Raw genomic sequence first — 15402 nt, 5'->3', positions numbered from 1 at the left:
AGAGCACCTACTTGGATTCCTGCGCTGTCGTTTGACGAAGAGATGTTGCCTTCACTCCTCCGCTTCGGCTGGTCACAATCCTCCGCGATCTCCGCGAATAGATACCTGCACACACGAAGGGGAAACAAACACAAGCGTGAAATCTAATAAAAGCAACCATACATCAGTCAGAAAAGATGTAATTCACATTTAACCATTGCGTAGACAAATGAGAATGGAACAATAATAGCAGTCATCTATTATTAATCAGAATAGAGAAGAGTACAACCAAATGTTCTGACGTCGGTAGCCTTCTCAAGAGGGGCCAGTCAGCATGTATCTCAAGCATTCACCTTTGAGGATGATTCTCCCAAGACAAACAACTCTCTCTCTCACACAAATAGCACAAAACAACCTTCCCTAAGCAATCAATCACCTCCACACCTAGCACACCACACCTATAGCAGCAATCTGAGCACTACAAGCTCTGTACAATCCAAGCTATTCCAAGCTAAGTCTAACTAGCTGCTCATGGTAATGGTGGAAGTTTATATAGGAGAAGGAGTCTCCTAAAAAGGTGGAAGAATGAGCTTATCTTTGAGGGAAATGGTTGCAAAGGGTCGAACAGTCATGCCATAGAAAGGAGTCGACATTCACAAAGCTAACAACCAAGCCTGGAGTTATCTGGAAGGCTGGTTGTTTGAACAAATTCGCCCAAACTGGATCAGCGCGGATAATGAGGAAACTGACGCGATGTCGCTGCGTCTACATAACTGGGACAGTCATGTCAGCGCGGAAGCACACGGGAAAGGCGCGCTGGCGACCAGCGCGGAAAAGTGGTGTCCTTCCGAGCTCTCAGCGCATTGAATACACTATGGAGCGCCAGTAATCGCGGATATTTTTCAAACAGACGTGCTGATGCATAAAACTTTAGAAGAATGGGTTTCTGGGCTAGTTCAGAAGACATGGCTTAGTGATTGACACAGCAGGGTGACTGACAGGAAGGCAGTGACAAATTACTGTGTAACAGATGCCCCCTAAAGCATGAAGACCGAGAGAGTGGGAGGGGTGAAATGCTTTACAACACACGCCGAACTGGAACACCACCAGGAAGGACCGAAATATCTCTGATAATCAAGTACATGCAGTCTAGGCATGGGCACAGCCATCCACAAAGACATGCGAAAAGGTCTGTGGAATGGACGCAGCCACCCAGCTAAAGAGACCATAACAATGATAAGGTATGGTCGCAGCCATCCATGAAGACTCAGGTATGGGCGCAGCCATCCATCAATGAGTCATGTAATGATCATCCACAAAATCGCAACCTGGCCCACAACAGACAGGGATCCAGGGTCTTGCGCTCCGTCCCGATCCGAACAAAGTACAAGTTCAAGCATGTGAATATATGAGTTGAAGTCGAACATGCATGAACATCGTCTGATTACCAGTCAATGATGAAAACTGTTAACAGACGCGAGAGGTACCACCAATAATGACAATGGCCCTCAAGGTACTATAGGTACAATCCGCGGCATGTGAATCAACGAGCTGTTGTCGAACATCCACGGAATCATTCGATCGGAGGCCAATAATGAAAACCTCTCGTCGAACACGAAGAACCTGCCATTGAGGCATGCATGCTCTAAGGCACCTGAAAGGAGTCTCTAAGTCACCTTCCCGGAAAATGAGCTGAAGTCGACAGGAAGGGACCTCGATCGAAGGTGGGCAATAATGTTTCCCACATCATCGATGCGAGACAGAGGAAAAATGATTTGTGTGAGATAGCAGATGAGGCTGTACTATTACAGAGGTCAACTTCTCTTGAACATATCGGCGGCACTATGGCGGGTTTGGCAGTATTTGACATCAAATGAGTAAAGGGTATAGTGATGATGGCAATGGGCAGATGAGAGGTCGAATAAGATAACCCAAACCCACGGAGGCCCGTGAAAAACAAAATGAGATGGTCCCACCCAGACACGAAGCAGAAGAGTGCCATGTTCAAGAGCGACATACTGCCGACACGACTAGGATTACAGTTCCATTTTCCCCACCATTTCTGGCAGGTACCCCGATTATTTTTGGATGACAAGCTTGACGGGGATAGCATATGCTCGAAGAGTGTCATTTTGACAATACCCGATGTCATCAAGTGTTTAACGAGCCTGACAAAGGAAAAACTCGGCGTCTTTTCTTATTTAGAGAGCCTGAAAAGACAGCAGAAAAGAAGACTCCAGGGGGGTCCTTTTTCGTACAGTTGTGTCTCTCGAGCCCGAAAAAGTATAAAACAATGCTCGAAAGAACCGCCCGACCATTACGATCGAGGAGTACTTTTCGTAAATAGTGTTCTTGACCCGAAAAAGTAAAAAAGCGGTCGAAAACACGTCGTTTTAGAGCCGATAACGAGTGCGAAACGACAAACACCCGGCAATCTTTTTAGTTTAAACGGTCGAAAAAAGAGCTTTAAAGGCGACCGCCTCTCATTTCTTTAACGAGTCGAGAGGGGGACTCGGCAATCTTTTCATCTTTAAACGGTCAGAAAAGAGCTGAAAGCAGACCTCCATTTTTATTCTCTTTAACGAGTCAAAAAGGGAAAAATACTCGGCAATCTTTTCACATTTTACGAGTCAGAAAAGAGCTTAAAGGAGACTCGTCCTAGAGGAACGAGTGGTATAAAGGGTAGCAACTGGTTCCGGTAATGGTGGAACTATTCAAAACATGTAATGGTTAAGAGGCTGGCTAATAAAACCACTCATCGCTGCGGTTCCTCAGGAAAGGATAAACAACCAAGTGAGAGCATATGATCAGCCAAAGAGATGGTAGCAATGGAATGAAACAACCAAGGCTCATCTAGCAGAATTCAGCAAATAAAAATGGCAATCACGAGATGTAAATTGGGTATGGGTTCCTTTTTACACAAGCTTGAACCGTGGAGAACTTTGCTTGGATTCGGTTTCATGTTTACACAAGCTTGAAACGAAAAACTATGCTTGTTATAAGTTCGCATGCCCCCAGCATAATAATGCAAATCGAGGTACATGCCCCCCAAGCTTCATTGCATTCGACAAAGTGGATGGAATGAAGGTTCACTTTCGAGATCTTGGAAAGACTCGACTGGGATTTTACGAGATCTTAATCAAAGACTCGATCTGAAAAGGGAGTTGTTTCATTTTTTTAATGAGGTTGACACAGTAAAAGAACTATCCTCATAACCCTTGTTTCATGTTTTAACGAGCTTGACACAAGATCAGGAACTATGCTCGACCAAGCCTAGTTTCATTTTTTAAGGAGCTTGACACCGGAAAGGAACTATGCTCCGACCAAACCCAGTTTCATTTTTTAAGGAGCTTGACATAGGAAAAGAACTATGCTCCATCCAGACTTCATCATAATGAACGGGAAGTGGAGGCCTCCAAGAAAGTGGCTCCGGAGGGAAGGCCGACATCTTGGAAATCAGGACCTAATGCCCCCAGGACACTATGCACGACGGCGACATTGCTGGATATAGGCACGGGGGAGGTGGCCACATAGTTGATCTGGGGTGAGACAGATGCAACAGGTGGATGAAAACCAGGAGGGAAGGACAATTGTGCCGGAGGGGCTTGTGGACGAACGAACGATAATTGATCGATCGTCACTATTCTTCCATCGTGTGGAAAGCAAACCACACGGAAAAGTGAAGAAACAAGGGCTCCCATGGCATACACATAATCACGACCAAGGAGAAGACTGAAGTCTAAAGAACCTTGGGTAACTGAGACGTCTATATAGACGGTCTTGCCTCCCAAAGTAATAGGAAACTGTGGAAGGATCCCTAATGGTTGACTCGTTCCTCCGTCAAAGGCGGTGAGATTCGGTGCGACAGGTACAAGCGATGGGGAACCCAAAGCCTGCCAAGTAGTAACGGGCATAAGACTAACCGATGCGCCTTCATCCAACACAGTGCCAGGCAGCGCCATATGGCAACCATAGGCGGTGACCCAGAAAGGCACATGGGACGAAAGGGGAGGGGCAGTCAAACGACTCCAATCAAAGGAGATGACCGAACTACTTGGTGGGGGAACCATATGGTTGCCCCCCTGCTCGGAAAGAACCGAATCGAAATTCTCCGGAGAGATTTCAGGAGAACCTTTATCAAGCTCGGGAGTATCCGAGGAGACGAGAAGAACATGAGAATTTTGCTCTTCCGAAACAGAGTGGTTGAGAGGAGGTGAACTCGAATCAACACCCTTTCCGACCAACGGCGGGTCTGGAACAGGCTGGGAATAGCCAGGTTCGGGAAGAGAGGCCTGGACAAAAGGGGAATCTGAAGCGATTTCTTTGTGAACAGGGGCGCGATCTACAGCTGTAGAAAGACGTTGATAACCAGCGGGAAAAGGATTCGGAGGAGTAGCAAGACTGTCCAACACAGCAGAGGCTTTATCCATGAGTGGACAAAGGTGAAGGGGATGTTTGCCTTCACAAAGTCGACAGGGGATTCGAAGCTTCCCTTTCTCCTTACCATTCCCAATTGATGAGGTAGCATCGCCATGATCATCAGTGGACGATGGAGGGCGGGTCGGATCGTGAGACCAAACTTCTAATACCCTGGGGATGCCAGGACAATCACGAAGCAGATGGTCCTCCCTGCATAATCGACAAGGAAACTTAACCTTCCGCGGAGGAGCAGAAGGTGACCCGACTTCAGGTATACTGGAGGGGATAGCTGGACTTGAGGGGGGGACTGTGTGTGTAGGCTCTCCCTTAGGGGACTTCTTCTTCTTGTTGTTGTTCTTCTTCTTCTTAGCCACCTGGTTATGCGAATCGAGACTTTCACCAGGCGAAGTATAAGAGGACGACGTAGAAGTAGGTGTCGAAGGGGAGAGATCCACCTTAGGATCAACATGACATTGTTCAGGTGGAGGGACTGATGGACTAACAGCCGATACGGTAGAGACCAAAGAGGTTGAAAACAACCACACAGGCAACCCGACAGTTAACCCCGGTAGGGACAACGTCGCCATATACGGAGCACCAACATTCCCAAGAGGAGGGAATTGTCCTGGATTCCCATCAGAGGGGGAACCTGGGTTAGTGAATCCAGGAAAAGTTGCCATAGCGAATGAAAACGAAACCTACTCAAGCTAACGCACACAAGATCTAACTGGGTGATATTATCATGGCCGAATAAACATTTAAGACACAAGAACCAAACTTGACCTTTTCATGTTTCAAGAGTCGAGAAAAGGACGAAAAGATGACTCCAGTCTCCTTCGAATGTTTAATGAGCACGAAGTGACAAGACGCTCACAGGCACCTTTTCATTTAGGGAGTCCGAAAAGGATCAAAAGTGACTGCTCTGGAGATTCTAGGTAGAGGGTGTGCCAAACTTTTCGCAAAACCACAGAATACTTTTTAGGGTACGGGTGGTCAATCTTCGTGAATGCTGTGTTCACTGCATTGCGAATCGTAGGGCGGCCGACTCGGCTTCCTATGGATAAAGGATAAAAGCCTAGTGGGGTCTCCCTATATACGCGATGGTACGTGGGAGCGCAGTCCGTGTTAGACCACTATCGAGTCACAGAAGGAGGAATCACCCAACCTAATGTGAAACAACAGTGACTATGTTTAAAGACGCCAGAACACGTCTCTAACCTAGACCTCTAGATATTTGCATTTAGTTCCAATGCGTTTTTAGATTCATTTGGTTCATTTTATAGTTGATCTTGAGATTAAGTTTCGATTTCAAGCTCTATCGTATGTTCGCTCACAATTACCTAGATGCAATCTATATGCCAAAGAATTCCGCTTTGTTCGATGAATTCTAGCTACGAGAGGGCAAGAAATTTTCCACCAAACAAAACAAGTACAAGCAAACAAGCAACTTAATGCAACTAAAGCGAGGAAAGGAAACTTTTCTTTTGAAGATGTAAATCAATGAAATGTTCTTTTCCTTTTCAATTTTCAAAAGCAAAGCTACTAGTTTGATTTTCTTTCAGTGACACAAAGCATCTAAAATAATTTGGAGGAACCGGAACACCAAGTAAACTACTTAATGAAAGCACGAAAAATTCCCGAAACACTCAACCAAAGCTTCCAAATCAAAGGAAAACAAAGGTCTGCACGAGCTATGTGATCTAAGCTCTACAAGATAAGCAAGGATCGCAAGCAAGGAGGAAGCGAAAAGAAACCACTTGGAAACACAACCCAAACACTCCAACAATCACTGAACAAGTGCATGAACAGATCTGAACTCGGCTGGTCGAACAAGCAAACAAGCTCCCTACGGCAGGCTTGACACACACACGGCCTCTAGATGTCCTAGAGCTAGAGTGCGAAATCAATAGAAAAAAGCAAACACCCGAAGGACGAGAGTCACAACCAGTCACCTAGAGACACAACACGATCCAGCAATTGCAAAAGCGATGATGGGAACACAAACCAAGCAGCGAAAGCAAAAAAGGGAAGGTATTTGCAAACTTGAAACTGAGCAAAAACGAAACCTTATGGAAACAAGCTCCGCAATCAAGCAGTTCAGAGTTCAAACAATGAAAAACAAGTCATCAGGCAGGAGGAGAGAAGAGGGGAAAGTCACAGCAAGAGGTTCAGGAGGCCAATCTGGTCAAAAATGAGTTTTACAGGATCAGCGCGGGTAGCCTTCAGCAACTCGGCACTGACAGGGGGAGGCCTGTAGCAACTTTGCGACGTCAGTGCGGAAAGACAGGAATAAAGCGCGCTGTCTCAGAAAAACGAGGTCAGCGCGGAAAGAAAACACACAGACGCGATGACAAGAAACACAAAGAAGCGGCGGCGCGATGCCAGCACGGAAGGACACGAATAAAGCGCGCTATCTCTGAAAACGAGGTCAACGCGACTGTTAGACGTACAGGCGCGATGGAAAGAAAACCAAAGAACAGGAACGCGATGTCAGCGCGACTGTTTGGAATTAAAACGCGCTGAGCGCAAAAAACAAGCAAGGCCAAACTAAAAACTTCCCAAACCAAAGGCAAGAGATTTTTAACAATAAAGATGCTTCCCAGAAACGCCCAGAAAGTTCATAAGCAAAAGAGACAATCCCAAAAACTCGAAAAGAGATCAATCAAAGCCAAACACAAAAGTGGACTCAAGAGACAAAAAGGCTGATCCCCAGCGGAGTCGCCAAATTGTTGGAGAGGTAAATCCCCTCTACGGGTAGAGGCGATCCCTACTAGCCCAGCAGGGGTCTAGCAACAATCACACAATGCTGCTACGCATGTTCCTAATTACAATTAAACAAGAGGTAAAGAGCACCTACTTGGATTCCTGCGCTGTCGTTTGACGAAGAGATGTTGCCTTCGCTCCTCCGCTTCGGCTGGTCACAATCCTCCGCGATCTCCGCGAATAGATACCTGCACACACGAAGGGGAAACAAACACAAGCGTGAAATCTAATAAAAGCAACCATACATCAGTCAGAAAAGATGTAATTCACATTTAACCATTGCGTAGACAAATGAGAATGGAACAATAATAGCAGTCATCTATTATTAATCAGAATAGAGAAGAGTACAACCAAATGTTCTAACGTCGGTAACCTTCTCAAGAGGGGCCAGTCAGCATGTATCTCAAGCATTCACCTTTGAGGATGATTCTCCCAAGACAAACAACTCTCTCTCTCACACAAATAGCACAAAACAACCTTCCCTAAGCAATCAATCACCTCCACACCTAGCACACCACACCTATAGCAGCAATCTGAGCACTACAAGCTCTGTACAATCCAAGCTATTCCAAGCTAAGTCTAACTAGCTGCTCATGGTAATGGTGGAAGTTTATATAGGAGAAGGAGTCTCCTAAAAAGGTGGAAGAATGAGCTTATCTTTGAGGGAAATGGTTGCAAAGGGTCGAACAGTCATGCCATAGAAAGGAGTCGACATTCACAAAGCTAACAACCAAGCCTGGAGTTATCTGGAAGGCTGGTTGTTTGAACAAATTCGCCCAAACTAGATCAGCGCGGATAATGAGGAAACTGACGCGATGTCGCCGCGTCTACATAACTGGGACAGTCATGTCAGCGCGGAAGCACACGGGAAAGGCGCGCTGGCGACCAGCGCGGAAAAGTGGTGTCCTTCCGAGCTGTCAGCGCATTGAATACACTATGGAGCGCCAGTAATCGCGGATATTTTTCAAACAGACGCGCTGATGCATAAAACTTTAGAAGAATGGGTTTCTGGGCTAGTTCAGAAGACATGAAGCTTAGTGATTGACACAGCAGGGTGACTGACAGGAAGGCAGTGACAAATTACTGTGTAACAGTAACATTTAATATGCTATTCTATTAAAAACATGATATAATGCCTAATATAACATTAATATTAACATTTGTATTGATATTATTTAAAACATAATGTTATTAAGAACATAAAACATAATATGGCCATCCATGGTAAACCATAATCAACCTTGCTCAACAAATGTAAACCATGATCAACAAGATTCAATTTTTGAACATGCTTAGAATGGTTTACCATGGTTAATCATCGTCAACCATCCATGGTCAACCATGGTCGACGATGTTCAACCATATATAACCATAATTGTCAACCATGGTTAATCATGGTCAGCCCTGGTCACCCGTGAGTAACCACGAGAAACTGTGCTATATGATGTTCAACTACGGTCAACCATGGTCAACCAAGGTAATCCAAAACATCACAGTTAAAATGGTCAACCAATCTCATCTAATGTCATCCATGGTCAACCATGATCAACCATGGTCAACCATATTAAACCAAGATCATCATTGTTAAAATGCTTAGACATGGTCAACCTTGTTAAACCATGGTTAACCATGATCGATGGCAATGACCAACCATGATCAACCATGACCAACCAAAGACAACTGTAATGGTTAATGAATACCATGGTCAACCAAGGTCATCAAAGATCAACTTGGTTAGAATGCTCAATCGAGATCAATGATGGTCAACCATTATCAACCACGGTCTACCAAATTGAACCAAGATCAATTGGAATGGTGAAACATGATCAACAATGGATTTTTTTAGATTTTTATATAAATAGTTTTTTTGAATAAGTGATTAACCATGATTTACCAAGCTCAACCAATATCAATCATGGTCAATAAGAAAAATAACCATGGTTAATCATGGTCAACCATGGTCCAACACCAGATTGTGAAAAAAATTGTCTCAATTTTAAAATCAACCATGGTCAGCCATGTTTATTTTAGGTTTATAACATTTATCTCAAAGTTTATATACCTTGGGTTTATAATATTAATCCCTTGGTTTTAATATTATTCGTTTGGGTTTATAATACCTTTCAGTTTTAGAATTAATCCCTTCGGTTTTTGTAAATAATCCTTTGGGTTTATAATATCAATCGCTTGGGATTATTAACCTAAGGGTTCATACGCCTAAGGTGTAAATATTATTCATTGGGTTTATAATATTAATTCTTTGGTTTAATATAAATCCCATCGGTTTATAATCATGATCAACCATGGTCCAACATTGCATTCTAACAAAGATTGTATCAATATGAAAATCAACCATGCTCAACCATCGTCAACCATTGTTGACCATGGGGAATGATAGTCAACCATGGTCAAATGTCACATTGTGACAAATATTGTCTCAATATGAAAATCAACCATGGTATACCATGTTTATTTAGGGTTTATAATATTTATCTTCGGGTTTACATACCTTGGGTTAATAATATTACTACCTTGGGTTTAATATTATTCCCTAGGGTTTATAATCCCTTGAGTTTATAATATCAATCCCTTGGGTCTATTAATCTGAGGATTCATATTCCTAGGGTGTAATATTATTCATAGGTTTTACGAAATTAATCCTAGGATTTAATATAAATCCATTGTGTTTATAATAATGGTCAACCATGGGCCAATGTCACATTATGACTATTGCCTTAATATGAAAATCAAAGATGGTCAGCCATGGTCCAATGTCGAATTGTCATAAATATTGTGTCAATATGTAAATCAACCATGGTAAATCATGGCCAACTATGTTTATTTTTTGGTTTTTAGTATTTCTTTTATAGTTTATATACCTTGGGTTTATAATATTATTCCCTTGGGTTTAATATTACTCCCTTGGGTTTTTAGTATTAATCCCTCGTGTTTACTATTCCCGTGGGTTTATAATATCAATCTCGTGTTTCTTAATCTAAGGGTTCATATTCTTGGGGTAAAATATTATTTGTGCTATTATTAATTTCTAAATTTATTTTAAATTGTTATTGATTATTTTATATTTATTTACTATTATATTATATTATTAATATCTAATATTATTATATAGTATTATTATTAATATCATTCATATTAATAATAATAATAATAATAATAACAACAACAACAACAACAATAATAATATTATTATTATATCTTATCTTATAGGCATGTTAGCGTTTATCAACCACATTTATATTAATATAAATGTGGTTGTGCTAGTTTGTCGATAGTCATATATATATCAAGTTTGGGTGCAAGGAGGTTTGTTGATTTTTGTGTTTGCTTAGTAATGAACGAGCATATTTTAAGTGGAGATAGTTGGTGGAAAATCAGAAAGGCAGTAAAGATTTTCTCGACCTTAATAATTACTTGTGATGTTTCTTATTATTATGATTCTTTATATCTTCTTTCTTTAGTTCATCAATAAATTACCAAAAGCAGGAACACAGTAGGGCAAAAGCCCCCTCGAGGAGAAAAACCAGTCAAAGTAATTCTTTCTTTCAATAGTATTGTTTGAGACTCTTCACCCTATACCAAGACTAGTCCTTCCCTTGACACCATGTCAACCTCCAGAATATGAACCTCTTCCCAACAACTTCGACTATGCAGCTACTTGCAGTAGCCAGGAGCTTCTGACAATAGTTCAACTTGGAAGACTTTGATCTCCCAATCTACAGAATGAAATTGATAGAGACCACCACCAAAATTTCTATTTTCCTTGACTCCTTTGACTTCCCCAAACTCGCATTTACTTCGACTTCCTGACAATAGAATTTCCCAGCTTCCTACTTCACACTTATCCCCAGAAAACATATTTTCGCACCTTTGCCCAATAGAGAGAAACTGATAAGTGACGCTACAAATGAATTTGACGTGCTTCCTTTTATAGGCTTCTTGTGGTGTCCAATGGGTCCTTAGGCCGCCTTGATATTCTCTTAGGCTGACATGGTGTGGAGGTTACATAATTCATATTTGACTCAATACTTAACCTTTTTACATGATTCAAAATCCCAAGAAGGGTCTCTTTAAATGTACAATAATTCTTTAGACTCAGAATAAATCCTAGAAGTCATCAATGGCTAATTTTACCTAAAACATGGTCACCCAAGCTTGAAACCAATGGTTTAATAAGTCACAATAATAATAATAAAAATTATTTTCTTTATTCTATTGACAAGTACATTAAATGTTGACTCAAGTACATTATTGAAGATTGAACATAGCTACTTTTTCCAACACTCCCTCTTAACTACGGAGGTATTCATAATGTACATATAGAATGGAAGATATCAAACTATATGCACCATGAATAAATTTAGGCATCGCAATCCCATGGACTAGATTTCTGACCAGGGAAACTATCCGATGAATCAATCAATTTAGGCATTGCAATGCCATGGACTATATTCCTGACCAGGGAAATCTATCCAAGTGGGACTAAGGTGGACTCACGCTTTCAACCCCTCTAGGTACCATTAGGCTTAATTGTTAACCACCAACCCAAGAATCTATGTGTATCCGAAACGAAGATCAATAATCGACACCACCTTTCCAACTTCAAGGACTCAGACATCAACACAAAGTGTTAGCCATATATCTCCCTAGGAAATTCTTCACTCGTAAAGCCTCAACAACCCTTGATCCAATATGTCAAGAATGACTTGTAACGTACCTCGAGGGCCTACCTAGAGAAATAGCCCCTAACTCTATAGATGCCTAAAAATTCCTTTAGATACAGTTAAGGTTCCATGGTACGTACTCTTAATCTTACTATTGAATCACATACAGTAAGGCACCTTATACTATAGACACATTATTTGATACCATTTTTAAAACAATCTCATAAACATAAACCATAGCTTGGAAAGAAGGAGGAATCATAACATGCAATCATCAAGCCTTTTATGACATGCATGGTATAGATATCCTAAACCATTAGATATATAGTTAGAACTTACTCCCTAACTATTATGCATGCCCCCATATCTCATGCCAATAACTCTCTCAAACACTAATATATATACCCTCATAGAAGTAACATTAACATAAAGATTTCTGAAATATATCTTTGTGAAGCAGGCCTATAGTAGATGTCAATCATTCCATATTACCAATGCATAACCCAGATAATTCAAATCCTAGACTAGATAAAATCAAGTGCTATAAATGATTTGCATGTATCATATTTACACATAAGCCAAAGTGGGGCAGCGTATCCATTATCGTATCACTTTCACCTAATATTTTCCTCTACTAACTTTAACTTGGACTGCATTAATATGTCATACTTACCCTATGCATGCATAAAATTATCTCGTAAAAGCCATTAACTCAGATAATCACATCCAACTCCTTCATTACATCTACTATTGACCCAATTAAGATTCAATAGTTATTCTCACCGTACCATATGGCTACCTCATAACAAGTTAGTGTCGGATATTCTACTACACAAGGATTTCATGCAGAGTCGATCATGAGTAGGCCAACTCCTTGGCGCCAGCACTAACACCTACCTATTATGATTCCACCACCATCATGGATACATTAAGAGTCACATGCATAAGACCACAATTATTATCATACGTACAAATAACACTACATCTATACAATTGAACCAAATGATTTAATGAAATAATGGGTAAGAGACCAACATACAAAACGTTCCACTAATGTGAAACCAACTAAAACATCACTTGGAGAGTGGAGCACCACCACCCACACATGAATCACCGCTGACTCCCCCCAAGCCAAGGTTCTTGCCATGGATCAATTGCCTCTAATTGATCTATGCAATGGGTATTCAATACTCTCTTTCATGATATAATTTCCATTAGCGACGTCTCGCTTTTATGGATTTTTTTCCGTTTTCCTAGGTCTTTTTGGAAAATATCTCGCCTTTATCTCCCACGAGGTTTTTACTCATAAAATCTTGCATTTATCTCCTGCAAAGCTTTATGTTTTTTCCTTGATGAATATCTATATCCAATCAATCCAAGCTTATCTAGAATCACATCTACAACCTTATCATGAAAGATTTAACCCTATCTCATTCTTCAATGGGATTTGGCAAGAATCCCATCTCTTGGTGTCTCGCTTTTCCAAGTGATTTATTTATTAATTTATTCAATAATATATTTGTTTTTAATATTACATATCATACCTATATTTTCTCATCTTAGGTTACAATAGTCTTACAAACAAGGGAGGGGTGTTACACACTCCCCCCCTTAAATTTTACACCTTCCTCGGTGTGTCCCTGCATCACGTCCTTGTTCACAGGCAGCTGGCTTCTGAATCCACATCTTTCATGGCCTTGCCATCTGATGCAAATCATCTGATGTATATCAGTTACAGGGAGTGGTCCCAACACATCTCCTTCCATAACTACCTAAAACATTGTTTTCAACATTTTGTAAGAAATTTTAGATGCATAAATGCAACTATGTTTAACATGATCAATATCATAATTCTCCACTCAATACTATTAAAATATCTATGGCTTATATTGCCCATTATTTATTTTATTTGAAGAATGCATGACCTCCCCCTAAATTCTTGCAAGCCTTTGTTTTCTTACCGAACACTCGCTTCCTACGGTTTCTTTACATACAACAAGTTAGCTACCATATGCATAAAACATTATAACAGGTTAGCTCACATATCATCATAATCACATATACTCAACATAATGATATGTATGCTATATTGCAAATAAACCATTGTTACTCATTCTTGATCCACTTCTTAATTTCGTTTGCTATGCAACTTCCAGTTCAGTTTCCCTGCAAGGCACCCACCTAGTGGCTTCATACATAACTGCACACAAGGTGTATTACACACATAGTTATACATATCATGTTTAAATCCTGCCATGCATATATCCATACTGGTACCATATGTACTGCTTGTACATAGTACAATCTGTACCACTGCATATCCTACCAATGTCCATAGCATCACCTGCATGACATACACTTATCCACATGTTTTTAATCAGGTTAGCAGTATTCCAACATTCCTTTATCTATTTCCGGTAAGTAGAAAAACTATGTTTAGTTTGTTGCTGAGGACTTTTAAGGACCTATTCCATTTGTATAATACTCATCACGCACACTATAATAGTATCATAATAGTCTTTAGGCATACAATAACTCAATCATACCTATAACTTTTAGTTTTGGGATTAAATATGACACTTGTAACAAGTTCTAACAATATTGAAATACATCATAAAGCCAACTATGATACTCAGTCTGTCATAGATATTTGAAGTCTCATGCCCATCAGAACAAATTTGGTTAGTTATTAATAATCATTCCATACTTAAATAATCATGTCATAGTATTTCCTTCTTCCAACACCTTGTTGGTTCATGTAGGTCTAAACATTATGGTTAATCAGTATACTCCTGCATACAACTCCCATGCATGAGTTATAAGTGTAAACTTATACTACTCTCTAGTTCAAATCCTCACATCCTTAAGACCAAGGAATTGGTTATCCTCTCTTATCTTACTTGATGCATGTGTTAGGTTAGCATTACATTTTTAAATCATTATGAGTGGTAATTTGGAAAAATATTTTTTCCTTCCTCATTTTCTGCTTACTATCTCGGGGGAATTCTCAAAAGTATCATCAAAACTTTCTTTTAGATTTCCATTATGTATGTACTATGGATGTGCTTTTGAGGTCAATCCATGGGCCTCCTTATGATATCATTAAGTATGTATACAATAGGTTGTATCATTTTTTCACACCCACCTCACAATCTCATTTATGATTTAGGTTACATTTTATGACTCTTGCTTTACTCAACTGCAATCCCCTAGATTCCAGCCTATGCATGTTAAATTTATATGAGCATCGAGAGTTAGGAGAAATCTGTAATTCTTAGTTTTCGTTTTTTCTCATATAATCATTTAATGATTGTAAAAAATTCATAGTTTAATTTGGATTCCTTATCCAAAACCATGTACACCTCAGGTTCTACACCATACAGGGTAACTTCTTCTTTGATTTTATCATAGTTTAGTTGTAAAAATTTGTGATTCCTTCATATATTAAGGCACATCCATGCAACTCATTTCATCCCATAATGTGTTCTACATGCAAGTAGCACTTTCCAATGTACAATTCATACTCTTCTACTGTATGCATTATTTGTCAACCAAATTA

The sequence above is a fragment of the Pinus tabuliformis genome, chromosome Q (genome assembly GCF_031772625.1).
Source record: "Pinus tabuliformis cultivar Carrire ecotype Pingquan chromosome Q, CPIR1, whole genome shotgun sequence".
Lineage (NCBI taxonomy): Eukaryota > Viridiplantae > Streptophyta > Pinopsida > Pinales > Pinaceae > Pinus > Pinus tabuliformis.
The sequence above is the reverse complement of the archived record's forward strand: the minus strand, read 5'-3'. Positions refer to the sequence as shown.